The sequence below is a fragment of the Aquarana catesbeiana genome, linkage group LG02, assembly GCF_042186555.1.
Source record: "Aquarana catesbeiana isolate 2022-GZ linkage group LG02, ASM4218655v1, whole genome shotgun sequence".
Classification (NCBI taxonomy): Eukaryota; Metazoa; Chordata; class Amphibia; order Anura; family Ranidae; genus Aquarana; species Aquarana catesbeiana.
The window spans coordinates 111,793,966-111,813,318 of NC_133325.1; positions in this window are offsets into that span (position 1 = coordinate 111,793,966).

Sequence of the window (19,353 nt, forward strand, 5' to 3'; positions counted from 1 at the left end):
GTGCGACGGGTGACAGATGGGTGGCAGGTGATGGTCACTGATGGGCTGTGCGATGGGTGGCAGGTGACATTCACTGAGAGGTGATGATGGTGTGATGGGCAATGGTCACTGATGGGTGACAGGCGATGGTCACTGATGGGTGACAGGCCACGGACGGTGACGGGTGATGGTCACAGATGGTTGACAGGCGACAGTCACTGATGGGTGACAGGGCACAGTCACTGATGGGATACCTGGATACCTTGTCTGGAGCTTGGTGGGTGGAGTCGTGATGTCAGTAGACTCTCTGCCCACCTCTACTCTCCCCTTGGCCAGGCATCGATATTTCTTGCACTGAACTTCTGCTGGTCTTGTGGATTATGCCCCATGATCAGTGGCGGCCCGTGCATTGTGGGCGCACGGGTGCCGCCCCCCCATCTATGCGCCCGGCCCCTTTCAGGACGCCGGACGCATGGACTCCTATGGTGGGGGTGTTTTTTTTCTTAAGCACCTGATTAGAGCCAATGGCTCTAATAGGCTTCAAAATTGGGTGGGCTTGGGGTGCAGAGAGTGCGCCCTGATCCCATCCAATTATGTGACGATAGCGAATTCATTTTCGCTATTTTCACACTAACCTTCCTCCCCACCAATCAGGAGGCAGGACGTCAGACCTGTTTTCTGATTGGCCAAAGCGCCTGGCCACCCTATTGGATGCCTGGATGCCTCTTAGAAGGAGGAGCGGAGGAGACACACGCTGGACTAGAGGAAGGATACCTCCATCGCTCTGGTGCACTTGGAGAGGAGCCTGGCGGTAAGTGCCTGACCACAGGGGTTCTGTCAGAGCTAAGAGCCCCGCGATGGGGTGCTGTTAAGAGCCATGAGCCCTGCAATGCGGTGCCGCTGTCAGATCCCAGAGATGGGGGGCAAGTGTGCTGTCAGAGCCGTGAGTCCCACGAGTGGGGGGGTCGGTGGGCACAGTGGCTGCATATGATGGGCACAGTAGCTGTATTTGCTGGGCACAGTGGCTGCATATAATGGGCACAGTGGCTGTATGTGCTAGGCACAGTGGCTGCATATGATGGGCACAGTGGCTGCACATGATGGGCACAGTGACTGTATTTGGTGGGCACAGTGGCTGCACATGATGGGCACAGTGGCTGCATTTGGTGGGCACAGTGGCTGCACATGATGGGCACAGTGGCTGCATTTGGTGGGCACAGTGGCTGCTTATGATGGGCACAGTGACTGTATTTGGTGGGCACAGTGGCTGCACATGATGGGCACAGTGACTGTATTTGGTAGGCACAGTGGCTGCACATGATGGACACAGTGGCTGCATATGCTGGGCACAGTGGCTGCATATGATGGGCACAGGGGTTGCATTTGATGGCAAAGTGGCTGCATATGATGGGTACCGTGGCTGCATATGATGGGCACAGTGGCTGCATTTGATGGGCACAGTGGCTGTATTTGCTCGGCACAGTGGCCGCATATGATGGGCACAGTGACTGTATGTGCTGGGCACAGTGGCTGCATATGATGGGCACAGTGGCTGTATTTGCTGGGCACAGTGGCTGCATATGATGGCACAGTAGTTGTATTTGATGGGCACAGTGGCTGCATATGATGGGCACAGTGGCTGCATATGATGGGCACAATGGCTGCATATGATGGGCACAGTGACTGTAGTTGATGGGCACAGTGGCTGCATATGATGGGCACAGTGGCTGTATTTGCTGGGCACAGTTGCTGCATTTGCTGGACACAGTGGCTGCAATTGATGGCAAAGTGGCTGCATTTGATGGGCAAGTGGCTGAATTTGATAGGCACAGTGAGGCTGCAATTAATGTTTTTTTTTCAAGTATTTTTCAGAATTTTTCAGTTTGTTTGCGCCCCTCAAAAATTTTGAGCACCAGCAGCCACTGCCCATGATCACTAACATCCAGAAAAAAGGGGAGGGGGGTGGTTAATACACAGAATGCCTTTCTCACACTTGTGCATGAGATATGTAAATCACCTGTCACTCAAAGCAAGGGGGAGAAAGGGACTCCTGTTTCTCTGTCTGACTGTTTTTATCTCACTGAAAAAAGATAAGAGGATTGCTCAGAGCTGGATTAACTCTTTGCGGCAAGACTGGGCAGAGATGACATAAAATCCTATACTGTACAAGGTACAAGCCTTAACTAAAAAAAAAAAAAAAAAAAAAAAAAATGGGGTTTACATCCACTTTAAGTTTTGTTGCCATGATAGGAGTTATGCTTTTAGATCCAATTTTTTGGATAAGCTGATAGGAAATGGTAGTTTTGCAAAACTGGTATACAGTATATCATCCCCTGAATGATACTTTCGCTAAATCAGTGGAAAACATGGTGTACTGATTTTCTCCATGCAGGGTTGGTGGATAAAATTATTGGAGGCATATAATAACATCTGTAAAATTAATATAAATGAGAATTGGTGAAAAACTCAATTTGATATTAGACATATATTTGGTTTGTAACACATCCCTCTTAAATGCAGGAATATGTCCTAAATGTAAATTATATAGACCTACGTTGGCACATTCTTTGTGGCACTATCATATATATATATATATATATATATATATATATATATATATATATACATATACTGTACATACAGTGGATATGAAAAGTCTACACACCCCTGTTAAAATGTTAGGTTTCTGTGATATAAAAAAACGAGACAAAGATAAATCATTTCAAAACTTTTTCCACATTTAATGTGACCTAAAAACTGTATGACTCAGTTGAACAACAAACTGAAATCTTTTAGGTGGGGGAAGTAAAAAAAAACTAAAATAATATGGTTGCATAAGTGTGGTGGAGGAGGTGGTTCTTCTCTGCCCGGGAAAGGACTAGGGATCCTAGGTTTCAGAAGAGATGTGTGAAAAACTGGGTGTATTTTGTACGAGTTGGGCAGGGCCAATTCGAAAGCTACAGGATTGATCATCCTTTTGATCTTGAAGCACCCTATGAATTTTGGTCCTAATTTCCGTGCTGGAACTGGCAATCTAAGGTTTACAGCTGACAGCCACACTTCTTCACCCACCTTGAAGACTGGATTCTTCTTCCTTCCTCTATTGTAATGCTTGCTGTAGTCATCTTGGGCCTTTTGCATGGCTTCCTGGATCTTCAGAAAATTCAGCTGGATGGAGCTTACACGGTCTTGTACCGCAGGGACGGATATTTATGAAAGAGAATTCTGGAGAAATGAAGGATGAAAGCCAAAATTTGACCAGAAAGGTGTCTGATTAGTGGCAGAATGAATAGAATCATTGTACGCAAACTCGGCGTATGGTAGGAGGGAGGACCTGTCATCTTGGGAGTCGGAACAAAAGCAGCGGAGATACTGTTCTAGAGTCTGGTTCGTTCTCTCCGTCTGTCCGTTGCTCTGTGGGTGGTATGCAGAGGAGAGGCAAATTTTCATTTCCAAAGATTTACAGAGTTCCTTCCAGAACTTAGATGTAAACTGGACCCCTCTGTCTATGGTGATACTGACAGGAACACCATGAAGCCTAACAACTTCTTTGAAGAAAATATCAGCTGTAGCTGAAGCAGAGGGAGTGCCCACCATGGGCAGGAAATGTGCCATTTTGGAGAGACGGTCAATGATAACCAGGATAGAAGTGACCCTTCTGAGGGCGGTAGATCCACAATGAAATCCATGGAAATGTCTGCCCATGGACGTTCAGGAATGGGCAGTGGTCTTAGCAAACCCCATGAATTCATATTTGACCCTTTACTGCGCTGACATGGAATACAGAAAGCCACATAATTCTTACATTCTTGTCTCCAGCCCGGCCACCAGAAGGAATGGGATACTAATTAAACAGTCTTTAGTGTTCCAAAGTGGCCTGCCAGTTTATGGTCGTGACATGTCTTCAGAATTAGAGGTCTTGCTTCTGGTGGGAAAAAGATCTTTCCCCGAGCCCAAAGAAGGTCATCTTTTTTCTGCAAGAAAGGCATTTTAGGATCAGAAAAGTGACTGGATGCAACTTTAATAGTGGTCAACATATCAGTCTGAGTGATCATACAAAAATTCTGTGGAGATAAAATGGTGCTGGTTTCAATTTCTTGGGTGGTTTCATGGAACATTCGAGATAGCCCACCGAGCCTGTCTAGGTCTTAAACGCTTGGCTGTTCTGAGGTACTCCAAGTTTTTATGGTCTGTAAAAATGATGACAGGGTGGGATGCTCCCTCTAGTAGATACCTCCACTCTTCTAGAGCAAACTTGATGGCCAACAGTTCTCTATCACCAACACCGTAGTTTCTCTTTGGTGCACTTAACTTCCGGGAAGCAAAAGCTACAGGATGCAGGAGGGCCTTGGGACCTTGCCTTTGAGAGAGGATGGCTCCAGTGGCTGTCTCAGAGGCATCAACTTCTAGTACGAAGGGTAGGAGAGGATCAGAATGCCATAAGATTGGCGCGGAAGAGAATAAGGCCTTCAATTTGGTAAAAGCTTCCTGTGCCTCCGAGGACCACAGAAACTGGCTACGTTGGCGTGTGAGCTGGGTAATGGGTGCTACAATTGCCGAAAAGCCAGCGATAAATATTCAATAGAAATGTGAAAATCCTATAAAACTCCTTTTTTATCCACAGGGGCCGGCCATTCCTGAATTGCCCTGACTTTTTGAGGGTCCATTGCAACCCTGTTGGCTGAGATGGTGAATCCCAAGAACTGAACCATAGTTTTCTCAAACTCACACTTTTCTGCTTTGAGATACAACTTGTGTTTCCTAAGGATTGCGAGGACCAGCTTAACATGGACTTGATGCAGTTCAGGAGTGGCAGAAAAAATTAGAATATCATCTAAGTAAACGACTAGAAAGTCATCAAGGTATTCCCGGAAGATGTCGTTTACCAGGTGCTGAAAGGTAGCTGGGGCGTTGCAGAGCCCAAACGGCATTACCAAGTACTCATAATGCCCGAACCTGGACCTGAAGGCAGTCTTCCACTCATCGTCCGCCCGGATCCGGATGAGATTATAGGCCCCGCAAAGATCCAACTTGGAGAAAACCCTGGCGGATGAGCGCTGAAACAATTCTGGGATAAGAGGAAGCGGGTACCGGTTTTTAATGGTTTTGTCTATCTTGGGATTCAGCACCATGTTGAAATCTCCCATCCAGATAGCGGGGATATTGGGGTGTTGGGCCATATATAGTAGGCCTTCCGTAATTAGACTAGATTTATAGGGGGGGGGTATGTAGAATGCCATAATTAAGTATTGGGAGCCGTATAGTGTGCAGTGTAGGAAAATAAAACTACCCTGGGGGTCAGTACGGATTGAGATTAGTGCAAAGGGTGTAGTCTTAGCTATAAGGACTGAGACCCCACGGGAGTACGGAGTGTAGGTGGCATGAAACGCCCAGCCTATCCAGGGCCGCTTCAGCGCAAGCTGGAGCCGCCCAGTGACATGGGTCTCAACTAGTACCGTGATGTCTGCACGGTATGTTTTAAGGCAGGTAAATATAGCCGTGCGTTTGAGTTTGTCTCGAATCCCACGGATATTCCAGATAAGGAACTTCAATTTAGTCATTTAATTAACGTTTCCAATTGGTTATAAGGATAAGAACTATGGTATCTGTGAAGGGCGCACACCAATCTCCACACTCCCAAGGTGGTCCCAGCCATTTCCTTCCCCTTCATATAGCAATATAAATAAACATTTAGTGTAATGCGTTGTAAGTTGTTATACATATTACAAAACTTAACTTGAACTTTAACTTTTTCCCTGCCCGCCCTCCCTGCCCTCAGTCGCCCAAACTTGACTGGGGCTTGTATCCCAAACTTAGTGCAGCTGTAAGGAAAAGAGGTGTTATCGCAGGTAAGTTGAGAGCAGAAAAACAAAAAACAGTTGCACATTAAACTAGTCAGCACCGTCAATAGCCTATTGGGCAAAGACGGTGGTGACATAATCAAACACCCTTTTGGGGGCGAACAAGTGCTGGGTAGTGCAGCAGCGAAGAAGCAGCCGTAGCAACACTTGTGCGGCAAGCAGACAAGCTTCCTTATCGTGGGAACCGTTTCCATTGTGATGGTGGATGAAAGAGGTTTGCATGTTGTAAGGATAGAGTTCTCGTAGTCCCAGAGTAGTGACGGGCCGTAGTAGTCCTCTATAAGCCGGTGAGATGTGTTTGGTAGTGAGGCGGGGATTTAAACAGAGTGAGGGGTATGATATTGAATTAGCCGCCCGGTTGAGTGTCCCATATTATCAGGTTGTTTCAGTGTTGGTTCTCATAGGGACTCTCATATGGGGAGCATGGAAAGTCCATAGTAGGATATAGTGCGTCTGAGACAGTGTGTAAGGCCCGGTGGCAGTTCAGGGTTATTATCCTTGGGGGGTCTTGGTGTGTGGGAGGAGGTAGATTCAGGGCCGCATGAGATGTTGTTAATGCAACGTCCATCTATTATGGGGTAGGTGGGATCCCATCTGTTTAGTCTGGATTATGGGGGTCCTGAGAAATAGCGCAGTCTGGGAGTGCAATGTCACTTACTTGGGTTGGCGGTGGGGGTGTATATCAGGCAGGGCGGTTCCTCTGTGCGTCCTGTTGGTCCAGCCATGTTGAAGCCATGTTTGGGTCTTCGAAGAAATAGACACGGTCTTCTCCCACCACGCGTAGGCGGGCTGGGAAGAGCATTGCGTATTTTATGTGATGTGCTCTGAGGCGACGTTTAATATCCGTGAATCTAGCTCTTTGGCGCTGGACTTCTGCTGAAAAATCCGGAAATGCTGAGATGGAGCCGGATTGATATGGGATGTTGCCCTTCAATCTTGCCAGTCGCAGGACCGCGTCACGATCCCTGAAGTTCAGCAGCTTTGCTATAAATGTGCGCGGGGGTGCCCCCTCTGGTGGGCGGCGGGCTGGCATGTGGTGGGCACGCTCCACCACAAAAGTAGTAGAAAATGCCTCCCTTCCGTATGTTTTGATTAGGAGTTGCTCTAAAAAGGTGGCTGGGTCAGTACCCTCAGAACCCTCTGGTAGGCCGATAAACCGGAGGTTGGACCTGCGGGTCCGGTTCTCCAAATCGTCCTGCTTTTGTGCAAGTTGTTGTAGCTGGCGCTGCATGTCCTCTTGTGTGTTTTGCAGAGGGTATAGTGTGTCTTCCGCCCTCCCTATTCTGGTCTCTGCCTCAGTGACCCGCTCTCTCAGTTTTGTCATATCATGCCTGATCAGTGAGATGTCTATCTTAACCTCCTCTATTTTAGTTGTCAGGGTGGACTGACATAAAGAGATTGCCTCTAGTACCTTGTCGGTGTCGTTAGGCGCTGGACTTGTGGGAGAAGCCTCGTGCTGTGCTGGCGCGGCGCCATCTTGGCTCTCTGTATCCCGGTCCGTCCTGCGGTATCTGTCGAGGGATGAGGAGGCTGTGTTGGCCCGTTTCGTCGGCGACATGGTGTGCCTGGAGGTTCGTGCACGGTCCCTGGCTATTTTGTAGCGGGTTTCGGTGCTTTAGTGTGCCGGATAATTGAAGGATGTTCTGCCGTCAGCGGAGCTACAGTCTCGTGCGTCCGCTCACATCGCCGTCCAGGCCACGCCCACCGGTTTTTAATGGTAATTTTATTTAATTCTCTGTAGTCAATGCAGGGTCTGAGGGAGCCATCTTTTTTTTCTACAAAGAAGATGCCGGCTCCGGCCGGTGAAGAGGAATGACGAATAAATCCTTTTTTTAGGTTTTCGTCGATGTAAGCTTTGAGAGCCTTTAGTTCGGTTTCGGATAGTGGGAAGATGCGCCCAAACGGAATTTCAGAGCCTGGTAGAAGATCAATAGGGCAGTCGTAGGACCGGTGGGGTGGTAGATGGTCAGCCTGTTGTTTATCGAAGACATCCCTATACTCCAGGTAAGCCGAAGGTACATGCTGAAGGCTGTCAGGTACTGGTACAACAGTGGAACAAGAGGCTGGAACTGAGAGGAAACAGTGCTGGGAACAATATTCGGAGGAAAAGGAGACTTCCTTCTTTTTCCAACTGATTTGGGGTTCATGTGCTTGTAGCCAGGGAAGGCCCAATATGATAGGGAACATAGGTGATGGGATGATGTCAAATGCAGGAACTCCTGGTGACCGGAATCCGTGGTGATAAGAATGGGTCTTGTTTCCTGGGTGATAAGTCTGGAACGGGGAAGAGACCCATCAGCCAGGTGTACCCGGAAACTTTGTTTCTTGGTTAGCAGAGGGATATGTAGACTAGCAGCTAATGCGCCATCCAAGAAGCAGCTGCATACTCCAGAATCAATTATGGCTGGTAGGCGGGTTACTTTTTCCGTTAGCTGTAGGGAAACAAAGAGGGTTACATAAGTCTGTGAAAAACCAGAGGCTTGATAGTTCATGATAACTGGTGAGTAGGACTTACTTGGTCTCACAGGGCAGGTGCAGAGGAAATGGCCCGACCCTCCACAGTAGAGGCACAGGTTGGCCTGACGCCTGCGCAGTCTTTCTTCAGAGGAGACTGGAGCCCGGACCAATCCCAATTGCATGGGCTCAACGTCAGAGGTGGTTGAAGCTGGGAAGGCAGTAAAAGGTGGGTGGATGGGAGTTGGTTTAGGGAGCATCCAGCTGGGACGAGGGACCTGGAGGCGTTCTGAGCGCTGCTCTCGCATGCGCCTGTCCAGCTTGGTGGCAGTTTGGATCAAGTCCTCTAAAGTTGCAGGAGTCTCCATCCTGGCCAGCTCATCTTTAAGGACTTCAGACAACCCTTGGCGGAATTGATACTTAACGGCCGGTTCATTCCAACCGGTGTCAGCTGACCATTTCCGAAATTCAACTGTATAATCCTCCACAGGCCTGCGTCCCTGGAACAAATTATGTAAAGTGGCTTCGGCTGTAGCCATGCGTTGAGGGTCGTCGTAGAGTTGCCCCATACTTTCAAAGAAAGAGTCTATGGTGTTTAATACCGGGCTCCTTTGTTCGATCAGGCTGTGGGCCCAGGCTTGTGGTTCATCAGTTTAAAGAGAGATAACAAAGCCCACTTTTACTACCTCGGAGGAGAAAGTCCTGGGCTGTAAAGCCAAGTATAAAGAGCAGGCATTCTTGAAAGCTCGGAATTTTTTGCGATCGCCAGAAAATCGCTCGGGTATGGGGACCCTGGGTTCCGGGGTTGCCATGACCACTGTAGAGTTAGAAGCCATTTGAGAGGAGGACCCGCTGGCGGGTGCAGGAGCAGAGATAGGAGCTGCGGATGGACCAGCAAGTTGTTGGAGACGACCATCTATCTAGGTGTAGCCATCTTGCAATTTTTGCACTGCATCCGTAAGTGCTGATACTTGCTGGCAAAGGATCTCCAGGAGTGAACGTGCTCTGTCAGCCTCAGACATGGCTGGTTTGTACTGTCAGAAAAGTAGTTACCGAGGCCGAAATGCCAGGATCGGTTCACCCTTGTGACTAAGCGCAGTCTGCACCCTGGAGGTGAGACAGGGAGTGGATGCACAAAAAGGCACAGGCTACCCAGGAAACAGGAGGTTGCTAGCATGAAGTCCTTGTCAGAGAGGAGTAGCTGTGCAGCGACTGGCAGGTGGAGGGTAAGCTGGAGTGAGTACAAGAGAAAGTCCAGAACCAGGCTGAGAGTCAAACACACAGGATTAGTATATCCAAATACAGGCTGAGGTAGTGTGGCAGGAGAGAGTCCAGGATACAAGCAATGGTTCAAGGGCAAGAAGATAGCAGTCAGGTCCGTGTCACAGACAGAGGGTCAAACACTAGAGAAGAGCGGAATCCGTATAACAAGCCAAGGGTCAGGTTCAGGAGACAAGCAGAATAGTCAAGGTCAATCCGGGTCAAAGGCAGGTAATCACGTAACAACAGGAAGCAGAGATACACAGAAAGCTGAATTAAAACCAGCAATTGTTCTGTGTGCCAGAGTCTTTTTATAGGCCAGCCCAAGGGTCACGTGGGACGTGCGCTAGTGCGCATGTGCGTGCGCCGGATTGCCGGCCCGCAAATGCACACGCGCTGAAGCGCCGTTCCGCAGCGCATGCACGCAGGAACACGGCTTTGATGTCTGGAAGCAATATTCCCCTGACAAGGGCCTTCAAATAGGTGATGTCTGCTGTGGGGATCACCGGCTTCACAAATGCCAGTAATTGATCCAGCACTGCCTTCCTCTTTGTTTGATTCTTATAATGTGGGTAAACTCTCCTAATCTTGTTCCAATATAGGCCTCAATCTCTAAGCAGTATAGGCCCAAGTTTAAATGTTACCTTCGTTATCACGATCGGCGCTTCCTATACTCCTTCCTCCGCTCACAGATCGTATGTACGACGCACGCGTGTTACGCTTTATATACACTGCGCATGCGTGAAACTCCGCCCGCCCCTGATGTTCTTTCTAGTCTATTCCCCGCCCCTTCTCTTTCCGTGCAGTGGGGAAGAGCACATGGCGGAGACAGAGCAGGTGCATGCTAATTACAACAACGAGGAGGAGGAGGAGGAGGAAAGCCCAGAGCCAGAAACGTCAGGATCCCGGAGGAGACTATTTAAGGCCTCAAATATGTCCTTTGTGGAGATGGTGGAGATGGTGGACATACTGAAGAGGGCCGACTATGACAGGAAGTATGGACCTTACCCCAACCCCAATGTCAGAAAGGCCAAGATCATGACTAAAGTTGTGAAGAGTCTGTACAGAAATTTGTACAAGGATCCAAGGATCAACTCAGGAAGCGGTGGTCAGACCTCAAATTAAGGGAGCACGATCAGTATAGAAGGATCAGAAGAGTGCTGCAAAAAAGTAAGTAGTTGTCCTGTGTTCGTATTCTTTATTCTTATTACGTTCGTGCTGCTCCATGTGCTTTTCTTTACTGTTGTACAGTTTAAAACGGCAACTTTCATGTTCATGGACACATTATTCGTTCGTAGGAAACATTGTTCATTCAGCCTATAAAACACCATGTTTTGTCCAGATGCAGTTCAATACATTTTTTCTGGCTTACTTCTCTTAAAATAATTTTGGTGTCTAGATGAGTTTGTAACTAGAATGAAATGCAAACTAGATTCTGTGTAAGGAGAGGACACTCAGCAGCTGTTTACACATCTGGACGCTGTAGCACTAGTGTGGGACAAAAGAACACCCTTTTTATTAGGGGGCCCACACAGGTGCTCAAGTGAATACTATAGGGGTGTCTCCATCTGTGAAGCTTGTACAAAACAGGTAAGTATTCAAGCTTGACAAACTAAAATAATATTTCTTCATCTTGGAACTCTGCCAAAACAGACAATTGTACCCCACTTCCAAGCAATGTTTCATATTCCTATTTCTGCCATCAAATATCTGTGTGCTAAGTATACCTATTTTTTTTTACATAGGGTAGAAAAGACTCGGAAGACACCACTCATCAGATGAGACCACAGACCCCCCACCTCAGGAAGAAGGGGAAATCCCACAAAGCCAAGCATAGGAGGAGGTGTGAGACGTGGTGGAAATTGTCACCACAACAGGTGAGTGTCTGCGACCACAGGCTCAGGTAAGAGATGGATGCCTGCATATTTATAATACACGGTGTGTTTTTGTTTTTATATTTTTAGGTGATCGTGATGTTGTGGAAGAAGGTCATTTCACCAGTGAAAGTGCCCAGGGGTGTAATAGGGACTTGGAAAACATAAAGCAAAACATCAATGATGTTCAAAACAAAATGAAGAACATCATTGATGTTTTAGGGAGAATTTAAAACCCCTCGAAATCCCGAATTATTTAAGTTTTTTTGTCCGGAAAATGTTTTGAACTGAAATAGGCGGTAATTAAAAACCCTCTGGTCCGGGGTGAGGGTCCTCATAGGGAATGGCCGCATAAGATGGTCCCCCAGCGCAAACGCTTCGTCCGCAACAAAGACGAATGGGAGTCCTTCTGCATTGTCTTCTGGAGGTGGCAAGTCCAAGCTGCCATTCTAGAGACGCCTGTAGAACTCAGTGTGGGCGAAAACTCCACCATCTGACATCTGGCCATTCTTCCCCACGTCCACATACAGGAACTCGTAAGTAGCCGACACCACCGCCAACATCACAATACTATTGAACCCCTTGTAGTTGTAATAGTATGACCCCGAGTTGGGTGATGGGACGATGTGGACATGTTTCCCATCAATTGCCCCTCCGCAGTTAGTAAAGTCCCACAGCTGGGCAAAGTGGAGGGCCACAGTCTGCCATTCCTGTGGGTTGGAAGGAAACTGTATAGTCAAACAAGAAAAAAAAAAATCATTTTGCACATAAACATGGAAAGCAGATTAGACACAAACATTTTTGGCCAACATCAGTATTACATTATTTTTAGGGAGTATATAAAGACAAAGGTATAAGATCCACCTATCAGATCCCCCCCCCCCTCATGGGCCATTAAAATACATTTATGGGGGGGGGGATGTTTTGGACATCTAACCCTCTCCACTTCATTGAGAGATGAATGCCTAAATAATGTGTTTTACTTTGACCAGCCCCCTTACTTACACTATTGGCAGCCCACTGGACAGGTAAGAAGTGTCATAATACAAAGAGATAAATACACTGTACACATTTTAGCGCATTTTTACATTCTGCTATTACCTATCAAGATAATAATAGGATACAAAACCTTTGAACATTACAATTTGAAAGTATTCATGCAGGCCCTTGCACTACATGCTTTGGGGAATTCATCCATAAATCTGACCACAAAAGAGGTGGGTATAGTGTGTATGGGTTTGGCAGAAGATAGAAGATTGGTATCAGCTGAGTTAGCAGGGGGGGGGGAGGGTTCCAAAAAAGCCTCTGGCACTCTGCCAGAATTTCAAGCACACATCACAATTTTCAACATTTTAGGGGGTATTTAGGGTAAAGCACTACTATGGAGCTGAAAAAATACATTGTTAATTGAGTAGACGAGGTGGATATAGGTCCAGGAGAGCATGCTGGGGAGGTTAGTGAAGGCAAATATGTATAAAGACAAAAAAAAAAGAATAAAAATGCAGCATGCATGAGGACAAAGGGGACATTCACAGCATATTACAATCATGGTAATTAGGGAATGAGGAAAGAAATACAATACATTAGCAAACATTCTATACAATAAAATGTGATGTTAAAGGATAAAAATCTTACCTTAATATAGTCCTTCTGCAGGACCTGGATGATGGCAGAACAGGTCTCCGGGATAATGATCCCCAGAGCCTGGGGGGAGATGCCTGTCGAGAATTTAAGGTCCTGCAGGCTTCTCCCTGTCGCCAAGTACTGCAGGGTGGGGACTAGCCTGTGCTCCGGAGTGATGGCTTGCCTCATGCAGGTATTCTGCCTGCTGATATAGGGGGTCAGCAAAGCCAACAAACGGTGAAATACGGGGTCCGTCATCCAGAGAAAATTGTCAAGATTATTCTCACAGATCTCACGGAGCAAAGGCATGTGACAGAACTGGTCACGCTGGAGCAACCAATTTTTGGTCCATGAACTCCTCCCCACCCTGTTCATGGACTGGGCTTGTGTCAACGTAAGGACCCCAACACCAAGCCCCCGCACAGCACGAACTCTACGATGAGTACGTATACGCAACATGGCTAGAAAATGGTCGGCTGGTCAGAACGAAGTAACAGAACGCACTGAAGAACAGCAAGGCCTGTGAAGAGCGACCTGAAAATCAGTAACGAACGAACAAGAACACAATGAAAAATTAATGGTAACTCGCTGCATGCACTGCAGACCAGATACAAACCCACAAGCACAAATTGAACAGCAGAAATACGATCTGAAAACCACAAGTCTGAAAAAGTGCAAAACGTCTCTCACCAAACTTTTACTATCACGAGATTAGCAAAAGGAGCCCAAAGGGTGCCGCGCTTGGTACTGAACTGCCCTTTTATAGTCTCGTCGTACGTGGTGTACGTGACCGCGTTCTTGGCGTTCGGAAATTCCGACAACTTTGTGCGACCGCGTGTATGCAAAACAAGTTTGAGCCAACATCCGTCAGAAAAAATCCATGGATTTTGTTGTCGAAATGTCCGATCAATGTCCGACCGTGTGTACAGGGCATTATACTTTGTTGAAGCACCTTTTGATTTTATTAAAACACTCAGTCTTTTTGGGTATGAATCCATCAGCATGGCACATCTTGACTTGGCAATATTTGCCCACTCTTCTTTGCAAAAGCACTCCAAATCTGTCAGATTGCGAGGGCATCTCCTGTGCACAGCCCTCTTCAGATCCCCCCACAGATTTTCAATGGGATTCAGGTCTGGGCTCTGGCTGGGCCATTCCAAAACTTTAATCTTCTTCCGGTGAAGCCATTCCTTTGTTGATTTGGATGTATGCTTTGGGTCATTGTTATGCTGAAAGATGAGGTTCCTCTTCTTGTTCAGCTTTCTAGCAGAAGCCTGAAGGCTTTGTGCCAATATTGACTGGTATTTGGAACTGTTCATAATTTCCTCTACCTTGACTTAGGCCCCTGTTCCATCTGAAGAAAAACAGCCCCAAAGTATGATGCTGCCACCACCATGCTTCATGGTGGGTATGGTGTTGTTTTGGTGATGTGCAGTGTTGTTTTTGTACCATACATATCTTTTTGAATTATGGCCAAAAAGTTAAATCTTGGTTTCATCAGACCATAACACGTTTTCACACATGCTTTTCGGAGACTTCTGATGTATTTTTGTAAAATTTAGCCGGGCTTGGATGTTTCTCTTAGTAGGAAAAGGCTTCCATCTTGCCACTCTACCCCATAGCCCAGACATATGAAGAATACGGGAGATTGTTGTCACATGTACCACACAGCCAGTACTTGCCAATTATTCCTTCAGCTCCTTTAATATTGCTGTAGGCCTCTTGGCAGCCTCCCTGACCAGTTTTCTTCCTGTCTTTTCATTAATTTTGGAGGGACGTCCAGTTCTTGGTAATGTCACTGTTGTGCCATATTTTCTCCACTTGATGATGACTGTCTTCACTGTGTTCCATGGTATATCTAATGCCTTGGAAATTCTTTTGTACCCTTCTCCTGACTGATACCTTTTAACAATGAGATCCATCTGATGATTTGGAAGCTATCTGTGGACCATGGCTTTGCTGTAGGATGGGACTAAGAAAATGTCAGGAAAGACCTATTAGAACAGCTGAACTTTATTTGGGGTTAATCAGAGGCACTTTAAATGATGGCAGGTGTGTAGTGACTCTTATTTAACATGAGTTTGAATGTGATTGCTTAATTCTGAACACAGCTACGTCCCCAGTTATAAGAGGGTGTGCACACTTATGCAACCACATTATTTCTGTTTTTTATTTTTACTTTCTCCCCCTAAAAGATTTCAGTTTGTTTTTCAATTGAGTTGTACAGTTTATAGGTCACATTAAAGGTGGTTCTGAAATGATCTATCTTTGTCTCATTTTTTTACATCACAGAAACCTGACATTTTAGCAGGGCGGGTGTAGACTTTTTATATCCACTGTATATATATATATATATATATATATATATATATATATATATATATATATACACAGCTGTGCTCATAAGTTTACATACCCTGGCAGAATTTATGATTTCTTGCCCATTTTTTCAGAGAATATGAATGATAACACAAAAACTTTTCTTTCACTCATGGTTAGTATTTGGCTGAAGCCATTTATTATCAATCAACTGTGTTTACTCTTTTTAAATCATAATGACAACTACTCAAATGACCCCAATCAAAAGTTTACATACCCTGGTGATTTTGGCCTGATAACATGCACACAAGTTGACACAAAGGGGTTTAAATAGCTATTAAAGGTAACTATGCTCACCTGTGATCTCTTTGCTTTTAATTAGTGTGTGTGTATAAAAGGTCAATGAGTTTCTGGACTCCTGACAGACCCTTGCATCTTTCATCCAGTGCTGCACTGACGTTTCTGGATTCTGAGTCATGGGGAAAGCAAAAGAATTGTCAAAGGATCTGCGGGAAAAGGTAGTATATATATATATACAGCTGTGCTCATAAGCTTACATACCCTGGCAGAATTTATGATTTCTTGCCCATTTTTTCAGAGAATATGAATGATAACACAAAAACTTTTCTTTCACTCATGGTTAGTATTTGGCTGAAGCCATTTATTATCAATCAACTGTGTTTACTCTTTTTAAATCATAATGACAACTACTCAAATGACCCCAATCAAAAGTTTACATACCCTGGTGATTTTGGCTTGATAACATGCACACAAGTTGACACAAAGGGGATTAAATAGCTATTAAAGGTAACTATGCTCACCTGTGATCTCTTTGCTTTTAATTAGTGTGAGTGTATAAAAGGTCAATGAGTTTCTGGACTCCTGACAGACCCTTGCATCTTTCATCCAGTGCTGCACTGACATTTCTGGATTCTGAGTCATGGGGAAAGCAAAAGAATTGTTAAAGGATCTGCGGGAAAAGGTAGTTGAACTGTATAAAACAGAAAAGGGATATAAAAAGATATCCAAAGAATTGATAATGCCAATCAGCAGTGTTCAAACTCTAATCAAGAAGTGGAAGATGAGGGGTTCTGTTGAAACCAAACCACGGTCAGGTAGACCAACTAAAATTTCAGCCACAACTGCCAGGAAAATTGTTCGGGATGCAAAGAAAAAAACACAAATAACTTCAGATGAAATACAGTACTCTCTGAAAACATGTGGTGTGGATGTTTCAAGATGCACACTAAGGAGGCACTTGAAGAAAGATGGGCTGCATGGTCAAGTCGCCAGAAGAAAACCATTACTACACAAATGCCACAAAGCATCCCGCTTACAATATGCCAAACAGCACAGAGACAAGCCTCAAACCTTCTGGCACAAAGTCATTTGGAATAATGAGGCCAAAATTGAGCTTTTTGGCCACAACCATAAATGCTACATTTGGAGAGGAGTCAACAAGGCCTATGATGAAAGAAGTGGATCGCTGATGTTTCGGGATGTGTGAGATACAAAGGCACAGGAAATTTGGTCAAAATGATGGGAAAAAATACTGGAGGAACATTTGCATTCATCAGCCAGGAAGATGCGCATGGAACGTACTTGGACATTCCAACATGACAATGATCCAAAACACGTCGACCTGTCATTGGCTACAGCAGAATAAAGTGAAGGTTCTGGAGTGGCTATCTCAGTCTCCTGACCTCAATATCATTCAGCCACTCTGGGGAGATCTCAAACATGCAGTTCATGCAAGACAGCCCACTAATTTGCAGGAACTGAAGGCTTTTTGCCAAAAGGAATGTGCAGCTTTACCATCTGAGAAGATAAAGAGCCTCATCCACAAATACTACAAAAGACTTCAAGTTGTCATTGATGTTAAAGGGGGCAATACACGGTATTAAGAACTGGGGTATATAAACTTTTGATCAGGGTCATTTGGGGTAGTTTCTGTTGTGATTATGATTTAAAAAGAGTAAACACAGTTGATCGATAATAAATTAATTCAGCCAAACAATAACCATGAATGAAAGAAAAGTTTTTGTTTTATCATTCATATGCTCTGAAAAATGGCCAAGAAATCATAAATTCTGCCAGGGTATGTAAACTTATGAGCACAACTGTGTATGTATATATATATATATATATATATATATATATATATATATATATATACCAAGCTGGGAAGGGTGTGTTTCTATGCCTAGAGAGGTCAGTTTGAAATAGGAAAGCAGGGTGACTGGCAGAATCACCAGGTTGTTCGCACAAAGAAAACAATTCAAAGAGAACAGGATATATTTTAACACAAGTATATGGTACAATCTACACATATACACATATGAAATGTTGGGGTAACATATTCTTTAATCAATATATTTTCTATTCTATTTCTAAAATAAAAAAATGGTTAAGTTATGGTTAATGTTATATTGTGATCAGTATTTAAGGTATTGATTTTTTTTGTCTGTTTTGACAATGTGTCATTCAGAAAATGCTAAAAAAAATTAAATAAAGTAAAAAAAAACACTCCTTGAATAGCCCACTTTGTTTATCTCCCTGTGTTCCAGCAGGAGTAGAGTTCTCTACCACTATAATATATGGTACATGTGGCACTAAGTGAATAAACTGGCATTGCTATTGACGATGTAGCAATGCCTAGTTATTCATCCAGTCCACTGTGGTTCATACAGAGTTTTTTTTTTTTTTATACAGCGCCTTCAAAGAGCAATGATAAATGATATGTATGTCATGGCGGTATTCATTCAGTATTCTATGTGGAAAAGGCCGAGCCGAGAGAGACATAATTGGTGTGTGTGACACATGCCTGCTTGTTTATATTGATTTTACAGGGGCAGCATTATCTTTGGGCAGTTTAATTACTATCAAAATGTCGTGTTCAGCAATTTTCAGTGCTCTGTCTTCAAAAACAACCCTGTGAAGGATTGGCATAAAAGAATTGTGCATATATGTGCCATTCTGATAAATGTGAAACTGTAAGTCAGGACTATGACATCAAGAGCTCTGCAAATATGTTTTCCAATATAATTGAAATGTCCCTGCTGTTTCTGTCCACCACTAACAACTTCGAAAGTTGTGTGAACCCTTTTTATTACCAAGTGGGTAATATAGTCTCCCCTTAGGCACAGAGCCTAAGGAATGCCTGATTCTCACCAAGGAACCTAGCCAAAAGAATTATAGCTGCATTATGCTCCCAGGTAGCAGACTTCAGATCTGCCCCACCTCTGATTGCTAATGTGCAAGCAGATAACCAAAGTAAAAAAATACTAAACAGGTGCATCCAAATGCAAGTTACAAGTCTTCAGGACAAGTGACATTTAGACAGAATGAAAATGAAGTCAAAATCAGGGTAGGTTGCAAAGAGTGGCCAAGGTCATAACTAGAAAAACAGCTAGGCTGTTGGAGATTTAAGAAGGGGGCAGTGATGGTAGGGCAGGTATTTTTTGTAAGAGATTCCCTTTCACTGATCATCAAAGAGGGTAAGGTGTTCCTCCATCCTTCTCACTTGAGTCTCATATGGCTCCTGTTCTGCCCCATTTGGTCACCACTTTGTGGTTTTGTATCCATGTGCAGTAGCACAGTCTCTTTATCTAGTTAATCATTAGACTCTTATTTTTTCTTTTTGGAAACCAGACTTAATTTTGTACCACTTGTTTAGTTATGTAGATTAAGGCACAAATTTGCCCAGTGTAGTTCCCAAATTGGTCACTAGATGTCACCATAGTTAAAGCGGACCTTAAGTCATTTTTTCAACTTTCCATCTATTAACCACTTAAGGACCGAGCCTCTTTCTGAGATTTGTTGTTTACAAGTTAAAAACAGTTATTTTGCTAGAAAATTACTTAGAACCCCCAAACATTATATATATTTTTTTCTAACACCCTAGAGAATAAAATGGCAGTCGTTGCAATACTTTTTGTCACACCGTATTTGCGCAGCAGTCTTACAAGCGCACTTTTTTTGGA